Below are 11,765 nucleotides of genomic sequence, written 5' to 3'. Positions count from 1 at the left end.
CAAAGGCTGTATACAGTATGTTCAACAAAGTCTGTATACAGTGTGTTCAACATGGTCTGTTTACAGTGTGTTCAACATGGTCTGTTTACAGTATGTTCAACAAAGCCTGTATACAGTATGTTCAACATTGTCTGTTTACAGTGTGTTCAACATGGTCTGTTTACACTATGTTCAACAAAGTCTGTATACAGTGTGTTCAACATGGTCTGTTTACAGTGTGTTCAACATGGTCTGTTTACAGTGGGTTCAACAAAGCCTGTATACAGTATGTTCAACAAAGTCTGTATACAGTGTGTTCAACATGGTCTGTTTACAGTGTGTTCAACATGGTCTGTATACAGTATGTTCAACAAAGCCTGTATACTGTATGTTCAACAAAGCCTGCATACAGAGTGTTCAACATGGTCTGTTTACACTGTGTTCAACAAAGCCTGTATACGGTATGTTCAACAAAGCCTGTATACAGTGTGTTCAACATGGTCTGTTTACACTGTGTTCAACATAGTCTGTATACAGTATGTTCAACAAAGCCTGTATACAGTATGTTCAACAAAGCCTGTATACAGTATGTTCAACAAAGCCTGTATACAGTGTGTTCAACAAAGCCTGTATACAGTATGTTCAACAAAGCCTGTATACAGAGTGTTCAACATGGTCTGTTTACACTGTGTTCAACAAAGCCTGTATACGGTATGTTCAACAAAGCCTGTATACAGTGTGTTCAACATGGTCTGTTTACACTGTGTTCAACAAAGCCTGTATACAGTATGTTCAACAAAGTCTGTATACAGTGTGTTCAACATGGTCTGTTTACAGTGTGTTCAACATGGTCTGTTTACAGTGTGTTCAACAAAGCCTGTATACAGTATGTTCAACAAAGTCTGTATACAGTGTGTTCAACATGGTCTGTTTACAGTGTGTTCAACATGGTCTGTATACAGTATGTTCAACAAAGCCTGTATACAGTATGTTCAACAAAGCCTGTATACAGTGTGTTCAACATGGTCTGTTTACACTGTGTTCAACATAGTCTGTATACAGTATGTTCAACAAAGCCTGTATACAGTATGTTCAACAAAGCCTGTATACAGTGTGTTCAACAGAGCCTGTATACAGTATGTTCAACAAAGCCTGTATACAGAGTGTTCAACATGGTCTGTTTACACTGTGTTCAACAAAGCCTGTATACGGTATGTTCAACAAAGCCTGTATACAGTGTGTTCAAGAAAGCCTGTATACAGTGCGTTCAACATGGTCTGTTTACACTGTGTTCAACAAAGCCTGTATGCAGTATGTTCAACATAGCCTGCATACAGTGTGTTCAATATGGTCTGTATACAGTGTGTTCAACATTGTTTGGATACTGGTTGTTCAATATGGCCCGTATACAGTGTGTTTAACATAGCCTGTATACAGTGTGTTCAACATGATCTGTAAACAGTGTGTTCAACATAGTATGTATACAGTATGTTCCAGATGGCCTTATACAGTGTGTTCAACATGGTCTGTATACAGTGTGTTCCAATGGCCTGTATATATTGTTACAGTGACCTGTATACTGTGTGTTCAACATGGTTTATATACAGTGTGTTCCATTGGCCTGTATACCGTGTGTTCAACATGGTCTATTTTTACACTTTATTCCACTAATGGATGACTGCCGTGGCCTGCATATTCTATGTCTTTTGTCTCTGAATAATTGCATATGACCTACATGTATTGTAAGTTACTATGCATAATTTCGCATGACCTGCATATACCATGTGCGTCCCCTTTGGATAATTCCCCATAGATACACAAATTATTTTTATCCTTGTGTATAACTAATTCCCTGTGAACAGCAATGTGGTTGAAATGTGTAGAACTCTCCATGACCTACACATATGGTATTTATACACTAATGTATACTTTCCCCATCATTGCACACCATAACGATAAATTAAAAACATGTCTACAACCTTCAAACGCACAGTCACCGAATCATCAAGTGGCATGCATTATTCACAAACATTGCTGTATCAGTAGATATCAATAAAACAATAGTTTCCTAATATTTTAAAATATAGTATATTTTACAGTATTTGTGTGTTTTTCCGATAGACATCCCGGCACCGCCTGCTGGTACTGCAAAACTTATGCTGTGACCGTCATCGAGATACCAGACAAGCTACCGTAACAGCTGGTGAATGAGATAGTTCATATTTTGAACGCTGGCTCGCCTTTGTTTCATAGAGTTTGGAGGCCACAAAGGATTGCTAGTATGGTTCATGTTGAATGATTTTAATATACAGATTCTAGGATCAAACTCTAGAATCAATACTTGTCCCAGGTTGAGCAGTTCCACCAGGACGTGTATTCCAGCTTGACACTGTCCACGAAGGAAATACATACATGCAGGTACATCCTAACGTGGAATTAGCGATGATGCCAAGAGCTTGTGCATCGTAATTTTTATTCTTTCGAGATTTTTTTTTTGGGGGGGGGGGGGGGGGGGGGGTGCAAACAGAGCCATATTGTATTTTTTAAATGTTCTAATAATAATGTTCTTTTCAAACAGCCTGAGAAGCATCCGTCTGGAACAATCACAATAGGAATTTCATATACTGTGTCTCTGGTTTGTAGGTCACATATTGCAGAAGTGGATTCTTGTGGAGAAACGATAAACGTGAGTACATAGTTTCTGAATATGTGTGAAGTGAAATATGACTTCATCATATCCATATTGTGTAGATATCAGTAACCATGTAATATGTAATGTTGCCTATCAATGTCCCTCTTTTCCAACCATCATACAGTGGATTAAGATCATATGCTTGAATTTGCGGTAATCGTGTAATATGTAATATTGTCTATCAATGTCCCTCCTTTCAAACCATCATACAGTGGATTAAGATCGTATGCTTGAATTTTGATATAACTATATACTCCTAGCTGTATATACTCGAGTGCAACCTTAAGTTATAACGTATATCAGCAGGAAGTATATCGTTTCTATAAGTATCTTCGAGTGGAGCTGTATAGTCAATTCTAATTTCTTATTGGGGCTTACTAACTACAATGATTGCAAGGATCCTTGAATTATATTTATGACATTAATGAGATCTATTTCCCACGAAGAAAATGAACAAGAAATGTCTAACTCAAAGAAACAGACATAGAACAGACACTGGTTACAGGAAAATAAACACCACTGTCTCGATAGCCGGCGTAATTCGTACAGAAACTACCGAGTCAGAATAATGTCCATGTGCACTTACCCTGATTTTATGCCACGGTAATAATGTTTCAAAAACTACTTCTGCAATTTGGTTGTCTAAACTCTTAAATTTGACAAAAATGCTAATCCTCTTCACTTAATTATTTCACTTTTTCCTGCCCAAACGTGCGTAATGACACCACAGAGAATACCAGCAATTTGACAGCTTTTAACTCTGACTGGTTCTTACTAATATGTGCGCATTCAGTCAGCTACCGGGCTATTTGTCCACTTCTTGATAGGCCCTGTGTGGTAGCACTTCCTGTCACGCGCAGAACGGCGGCACCGTAGGTAGTAATCTTTTCCGCATTAATTGCTGTCATTTCCAGTAAAATAACCATACTGACAAATAAGGGTGAATTATGTTTTCCAGCTGTCTGTTTTTGAGTCGACGTTGTTTATAAGCAGGCAATAACTGGGAAACTAATCGCTGGGAGAAAGTTTGGAAGTAACTAACTCGCACAACCGGAGCGCCACCAGTGTGATAAATGGATTGCACTGGTGCCCGTGGAATACTGAAGTGTGATTGTAATGAAACGTACCAAGGGTCCCTACAATTACAATACACACTAAGTGATAATACTCCTATAAAATGGCGTTACGGTGAGTTTGGTTTCATAACAAATTGACATTATAACGATTTGGGTGTTCTAATAGGTTTGGCATTACAACCAGATAGTTGTCACAGTAACTTAATTTTCGTATATGAAAAAAGCGTCAAAAAAGAAACAAGGTTGTTAACACTATGTTTATATATATTGAAGGAATTTAGCAAGTGTTGTTTTTTTGTTGACTGTCAAAAACTTCTTGCAGACTGTAAATGTTTGTTGTTTGGGGAAACATATCTTTCATGTACAGTGTTTCCCGGGTGTGCCCGTGAACGTTTCAGTGTGTCGTGGTTTCTTCTGCTTTAAACCTTTGTCTTTAACTGTACTAGACTAACTGAATTCTTAGCATACACCAGTTGACAAGGACTTTTTTCTGCCACTGGCTTTGATGATAGCTCAATGGGACCGTTTGAGCGAAATTGTGAGGAGTTAACAAGTAAATATTTACAAATATTCAGATAAATAGTTCATTCCTTTATGAACGGGAACATGTTGGCTATATTCAGATTGATATTCCATACTCCGAACGTGCGTGTGTGAGGTTGTGCTGTTGAGTGAGTGAGTGAGTGAGGTAGTGAGTGTGTGTGTGTGTGTGTGTGTGTGTGTGTGTGTGTGTGTGTGTGTGTGTGTGTGTGTGTGTGTGTGTGTGTGTGTGTGTGTGTGTGTGTGTGTGTGCTTGTTCTAGTTCGGGACGGAACAGGTCACAGTACTAAATGCTTGTCGTCAGAGTGGTTACACTTTGCCTTTTGACTGATTGTCATCTTTTCACGGCGCCGTTTGGTAGCCTAGTGGTTAAAGCGTTCGCTCGTCACGCCGAAGGTCCGGGTTCAATTCCCCACATGGGTCCAATGTGTGAAGTCCATTTCTGGTTTTTCCCGCCGTGATATTGCTGGAATATTGCTAAAAGCGGCCTAAAACCATACTCACCGTATTTCCATGATGACGTTACTATCAACCACTTGTCTGGCTAGCCAGATTCATTTCGGTTCGTTTGTTGTTTAGCGCCGCACTTAACAATATTCCAGCTGTATGTCAGCGGTCTGTAAATAATCGAGTCTGGGCATGCAACCCAGGGACTGATATTGAGAACAACGATCCTAATAAGACATGTGCGTTTCAAGAGTTCCCCTTGATGAAGGCAGTAACACTTTCGGTCTCCGTTGTTTAAGCAATGTTTAGTAGGTCGACATTATATCCAGTTAATCGTGTAAACGCATTAGCGATTTTCTCCACTTTGTATCCGCATTGACAGGAGACTGACAACAAGAGCGTAATTAGCGGATGAGAGACTCAAAATAATAAGCAGTAACTGTTAAAAAGCAGAAATAATTAAGCTCTGTTGACAAGATGCTAGATCACACGGAGCCGTTTTGTGTAGAAGCATTGCTCATGCGAAAACCTTATTTGGACGGTCTTTAAATGTGGAACAAATATTTGACCTTAAAATCCTCGACACGGCACGAGAAACACCTGATACCATATCCGTTGTATTGGGGCAATTATGGTCCACGCAATACAACAGATTCAGTATACAGACGAACTAGATACTAATTATTTTCAGTTTGCAACTGGGACTATTGTTAGTGCAATTTGGAATGTCATGTTTACGATTTGACTTGTATGTGATGTCTGGGTTATGAACACATACTTCGAGAATCATGTGTAGCTGACATTTCTATCCTTTGCCACCTAAATGCTTGCTTTACTGTCTGTTACCATTTTCAGACATGAGGTGATCACTATTTTATTCATGTCAGGAATGTATTTTAAACTATCGTACTCTTCAAGTTTCGCTTAATGACGCTGCCAAATGGCAGGTTTATCACTGGAATGCTAGATGGTGTCGTTGGCAACATGGAACGAGTTCCTGAAACCCTCTGATTCACATCGTGTGTCTGTCCTCAGCTTATATCGGCCAATCATCACATTCTCGCGAGACCGAAGGAGCGAGATTCTCGTGAAATGTCGTTGTGAGTTGGGTAAATATTGAACGTTATGCTAAACACTGTTTATTCTCAGCACTTGATAGGGAGGAAGATTATCACTGTAAATTTGATCACAGTAAGTCACATAATTGTTCACCTTTGACGTTCTTTGGGTGTATCACATTAAACTCTGTTAGTATGATATTTCAGGTTAAAGGGAAATTGGCACGTTGAAGAAGATTGTTATAAGAAATATGATATTTAACGTCACAAGATATCAACGCATTTTATGTTCTTATCACGAACCTATAAACCCCCGGATGATATTCTGATATTTGATGTGTGAACATTTTGTTTTTTTTATGTTATCAACAAAACAACATTAAAATTCTAATTTTTTGACAGTTCCATTGATAGCGGTTTCTACTGTGGAGTTATGACTAACTCAGTTGTTGGTATAAACATAATTCAATTGACGTATCAACTACGCATACAAAGACATTTCAAGTTGTTGACAGGTTTCAAATAATGACAACTTGTACATGAGAACATGGTTTAAAAAGAGCTTCGTGCTTTTGACGGTTTGTAATCAATCCTCAGTTAAACGCAATGCCATACAATTTGTGTAAATTGTTCGTGTGCTCGACAATTTCATATTCTAGTGGGTCCCTGGGATTTTGTAATCTGGCTGGCTATTGTTTTAGCTACAGCTGCAAAACCAGATATGTTTTTAATTAAAAGTATGAGTCTAAATATATAAAAAAACAACTTGCAACAATGTATTTTTTGTGCCAACAGCCTGGAGTTTAATGGTCTTCAAGAATGTTCTGCGACGATTAATTTATTTCGATAAAATACCAGTTTGACGGTGTGAGCGTTAATCCGTTAACTTTACGACCCCATTTTCAGATCAGCTTCGATTCCCGACTTGGTTTGATACACACGAGGGTTGATACAATGATATAATTTTATTTAAACATACTTGATGCTCAGGGATTCAGCACACAGCGTTATATAATGACACAACTGAAACACGTTCACGACACAGGGTATACACAGAGAGAAGCACCAAGACCAGCGTTTTACATTTACTTAATCTATTACTGTGGTTCTTTATACTGATTGACAGAGTACACCAACTGAACGTGATCATACCAGGGAGTAGCACGTTTTTACAAATTTCTGAAACTCTATCAATTATTATTTTCTTGAAGTTTAATAAAATGGACATTCTGTTGAGTAGTGATAGACGATTCCACACGGAGAATAAGTTACAGAGATAGTTAGGACTGTGTATTGAATCATTTGCCAGTAAGTCGTAATTTAACTGACTGCACGAGTAGCGTAATTTTGTAAGCAATATATCGTATTTCCCTAAAGCACAGGAAAAAGTAAAAATATGAGCACATTTGTTTTTGTATTTGGGTTTTGGTATTGAAAGAGCTTATAATACTGGAATCTCAAACTGATACGGGGAAATCATTCTATAATTTTACAGTAAACGGAAAAAGAACGACAATGATATATACGAGGGTAGATACATCAAGGTGCCATAGACATGCCTCAAACCCATGGCATGAAATGGCCGCTTGGAAAGACTTCATATATTTGCACCTCTGTCAGTTGCAAGAAAGATTTATGAATGTGATGATGAAGTAAAAAACGGTAATTTCAAAATTGCTTTCACACATCAACATAAACACACACCTATGTGAAAAGTTACACCCGCGTTCTAAATCAACCCAACTGCAGCACTTGCAAAAGTCATAAAATTCAATGTTTCAATGTGAACAAAAAGCGCCAGGTTCTGATTTGATGACTAAATTATTGGTAGCCTCTCAATATAACATAATGAAAAGGACAACTGTCATTTCTGAAAAAACATGTATTTTTAAAAGGAGTGATACTGCAGTAATCCCATCCCTCGTTTTGTTGTTACGTTGTTGTGTATGATATGGGATTATAATGGAGACAAGTTTGAAGTACCTATTTATTACATAAGAAGAGAGTCAAAATTATAAAGAATTTTAGATAAAGGGGACAAAACAATCTACAAATCTATTTTTTTTATATAGTTTAACAGTGTCTTGAACTTATAGGATAGGGTCGTCATTGCATGGCATACACAATACCCACACTTGCTGTAGTTCATACACTGGGTCACCTCGTGGGATATAGCTTGACAAAAGGTACAATCGACCTTTTCATGTGACACAAAGGATTTAACTTTGATAATATTTATATAGGTACCTACCCGAAGCTTCGGGAGCATTGAATACCCTTTGGCTTATTCACCGTGGGAGAATAATTCATATCTCACGTGCTGTTGTTATCATAAACGCATCTGAAATATGTATTGTTATGATACGTGCGTGTGGTGGTTGTACAGGTATATTGTCATTACAGGTGGGTGAGTTATCATAACACAAACAGGTAGGTTTATCATACCTGAACACCAGGTGAGTGATGTTGATGGTTTGTTATTTTCTTGGATGGTTTACTTTGTTTGTCGGCAACTTCAAGGGATTAGTAAAACATACAAACACCTATTTCCACGCCTTCGCTGAGCCCTGCCCCGAGATTATACTTTGTAATGGAATAAATGAATCATGAAAATAAAAGTACACTGGGAAGTAATGATTTATTTTTTTAGAATCATCGTACATTTTATGAGGTTGATGAGGGAGAGAGGAGAGCATTGCTCATCTGGTTATGTACTCAAGACATAGGTACTTACTATACAACGGTGCCAAAATGGATGTCTGTCAATATTGAAGCCGGTAAAACATTAGTCGCTAAGACTTTCAGAGAAAAAAACATTACAATTAAAAACAATAAATTATTATATTTATCATTCGATTTGGTATTATACCAGTTTAACAGTAATTCAAGTATGCTGACGAAACCATAAAAGCTCCTTCTTCAACGACAATATAATTGCCATTTAAAGTGTTCTAACTGTGGTCATCCGTTTTCGCGCACATAAAGTGACATTAAACAATCCAAAGAACACTTTATAAACTTCTTGCGGACTGATATCATATTTGAACTTTTTTGACAGTTTTTGCTAATCGTTTCACATGAAAAACGTTTCTCACTTCAAATACCTCCGAAAGAAAAACGAAATGCCTCAAAGACAGGAACTACGACTTGTGAAAATACACGTTGCAAGATAAAAAAATCTTGGGTAATTTCACCAGATTAACACTTCTTCTAGAAGAATGTTTTTCTAGTTGTATGATTGACAGGCATGGCTTAGACTGGGGTCTTCACTCATTATGGCGTGTTCTCTTTAAACACTGTGCATATGCCTTTCATCGACATCAATGCAACCGTCGAATTCCTCTCGAGCACAGCGCGTTGCAGATTGTGGTATGATGGGGCACAAACATAACAGTTTGTCTCTAATCTGTCTTGTTGGGGCTCTCATGGATTCCCTGGGAAACATCACAGCACCTTGCTCACAAAACATAGTTTTAAATGTATGAATTGTGCTCTTGAACTCACGTCTCTCTTTCTTGCGTTCCAATTATTGTAGCAGCCGAAAGCATCGTCACACTTGTGAGTTGGTTATAGCGTGACATTTCTGTTAGGTTGGTTATAGCGTGACATTTCTGCCAGGTTGGTTATAGCGTGACATTTCTGTCAGGGTTTTCCTCGGCCTCGTGTCATTGCACACTGTGTCATTTGGTATATAAAACACAAGTTATTAGCATATTTGTCATGGTATTTGTTTTTCTTTTAAACAGGACGTATTTAAATTTGACATATCGATTTGTTTAATTTAACTCGCATATATGACGCATCAAGCTTTACGTGGGATTTTGAAGGGGTGTAAATGTAATTTGTCCTTGAAGAAACTGTGTTTAACATTGATGTTGCTGTTGTTGTAGTCGTCTTTTCATTCCTTATTGTGCGTGTTCAGGCCATTTATGTTGCGAGCATCTTATTTGTTTATATTCTGATATACACTGTATTCAGTTGAAAGATACAAAATTTGTACTGATATTTTTGGCACCATTTACCCGAATATTGTAGGACACTTACCATTGCGTCTAGTCCGTCTACACTTTCACGAGACCAATGCGTACCACACGATTGTTCAGGTTTAGTTGTTCAACGCCACACTCAGCAATATTCCGGCTATTTGTCAGAAGTTTGTCAATACTCGTTAATGCAATGCAGTGTGCGCGGTAATATTTTGTTTGAATGGCTTCTGATATCAAATGCATTATTGCATTTTCTAAAGCCAAGGTACGTAAATATTTTTCATGAAAAATGAATGTAATCATAGAATATCGTTCGTATCAACTTCAAATATATTTAGGTCATGCCTCGGTAGGTACACATAATGGTGCCTATAGCATTCCAGTCACTGTCACGATGGATATTATGAGAACAATGACAACAATAACGATCCTCACACAGTGAAGCGCTAAAGACACATCCCAGATGAACATGCATAGACAACGTTACGTTTTGTAATTAGTTTAACGGTTCACTGTGCGTCATATCTCAGCTACCTGTGCAGTGTACAATATTTATAAATAGCAACAGAAACAATCTTTTAAATTTCAAACTACCAGTTTCATATTTTAACCAATTCTGTTAAACAGAACAATTCTGATAGCATAGGTCACAACTATCCGAAACTGAGCCAGGAAACGTGAACATGTGGATTGTTACTTTGAAAACATTCAACATGTAAACATTTAAACATGTAATTAAGTAACACCAATGTCACAAACAAAGCAGTAATCACATTCATCCAAACAACTGAGAAGACACCTGGCCGCTTATAACAAATTCAAATTTAGTGTCGCCAAATTCCACAGGCCTTGTCAGCCAACACTGATGTGTCACGATCAAGTTCAGCTCCTTACTGGCAAAATGTGACGCCGCAGTTTTGCAAACATTGCACAGAATGCTTTTTCCTTGTTGGGCAAATAACCCTTGATCCGAGAGCCGTGACCCTTAGGTTACCGTGGGATTGAAGCATTAAGAGCCCTACACGGGGGCAGTGGACGCGACGCGTAAGAGGAGGGGCTTCACGTTGAACGTCACTCAATAATCTCCTTGTAGGGAGACTTGAAAAAGATGACCGTTTGGGTCATAAAATTCCATCGAACGATTTAATATTTCTTTACAAATCAACATTCACATGTGTGCGTTTTTGCTTCAAAATTATATTTGGACACCGCGTTGTTAAATGCATATTTTATCAAATGTTTCGTTTGTAGTGTGTAACAAAATATGCAAATATTGGATAACGCACAATATGACACATGCTGACGAACTCGGAAACTCTGAAATGGGTAAGGAATTTCAGATAGTTTTAAGCTTATGAAGACTCACAGCTCATATATGTTAATAGGGGTGATTATTGTGAGGAGTTGTGCTAGTGCACTAGCATCACGATAGCTTAACGCGAACGTTTAACTACCCATCATGTAATTAACCCGGCGATACACGACATCACGACAGGGCCTAAACGTCCGCCATGTTCAAGGTTTAACAGTAAATCATCAGACTTAAGGGAAGTGCCTACACCACGATCTACCCGGAAATCGACTAGCCTAGAAATATCTAGGATACTATGGGTAATGTAAAACGGCATCGATATTAACCATTGATTTTACAACATGTCATCGTCGTACAATGTATTTTCATCGGACCATGGACCATTGTGATGCTTTGTTAGTTCGATAACTCATGACACTAATGTGTGAGACAAAACACTGACTTGTAACGCAGACACAACAGTGACTTGAGGCCACAACCATCTTGAGTGATGTTTGTAGTCCGGATGTAGCTTCTAAATCGCCTAACAGGGAAATACCCGCATCCAGGCTCTCATATATATAACTCCTAATGTCTAGTTTTAGAAGTGCATTGTTTCCTCGCAATCTGGGACAGTATGATTAAGATGCGTATATCCCCAGGGTAAAATTCGATTTTCGGAATCTGACATCTCTC

At 38.1% G+C, this 11,765-nt stretch overlaps 1 protein-coding gene across 2 annotated transcripts in view; it reads left to right on the top strand.

Annotated features, from left to right (window-relative positions):
• Window positions 1-2,247: 2,247 nt before the first annotated feature.
• The window catches only part of LOC124139842 (protocadherin-9-like), a 133,982-nt gene continuing 124,464 nt past the window's right edge, over window positions 2,248-11,765 (top strand). For both annotated transcript variants that reach the window (XM_046507219.2, XM_046507216.2), the window contains exons 1-2: window positions 2,248-2,397; window positions 2,623-2,665. The gene's annotated coding sequence lies outside the window, so the exon portion shown is untranslated. The remainder of the gene's footprint in view (window positions 2,398-2,622; window positions 2,666-11,765) is intronic.

This window comes from Haliotis rufescens, unplaced genomic scaffold, assembly GCF_023055435.1.
Source record: "Haliotis rufescens isolate VD_foot unplaced genomic scaffold, xgHalRufe1.0.p SCAF_7, whole genome shotgun sequence".
Taxonomy (NCBI): Eukaryota; Metazoa; Mollusca; class Gastropoda; order Lepetellida; family Haliotidae; genus Haliotis; species Haliotis rufescens.
The sequence above is the reverse complement of the archived record's forward strand: the minus strand, read 5'-3'. Positions and strand labels throughout refer to the sequence as shown.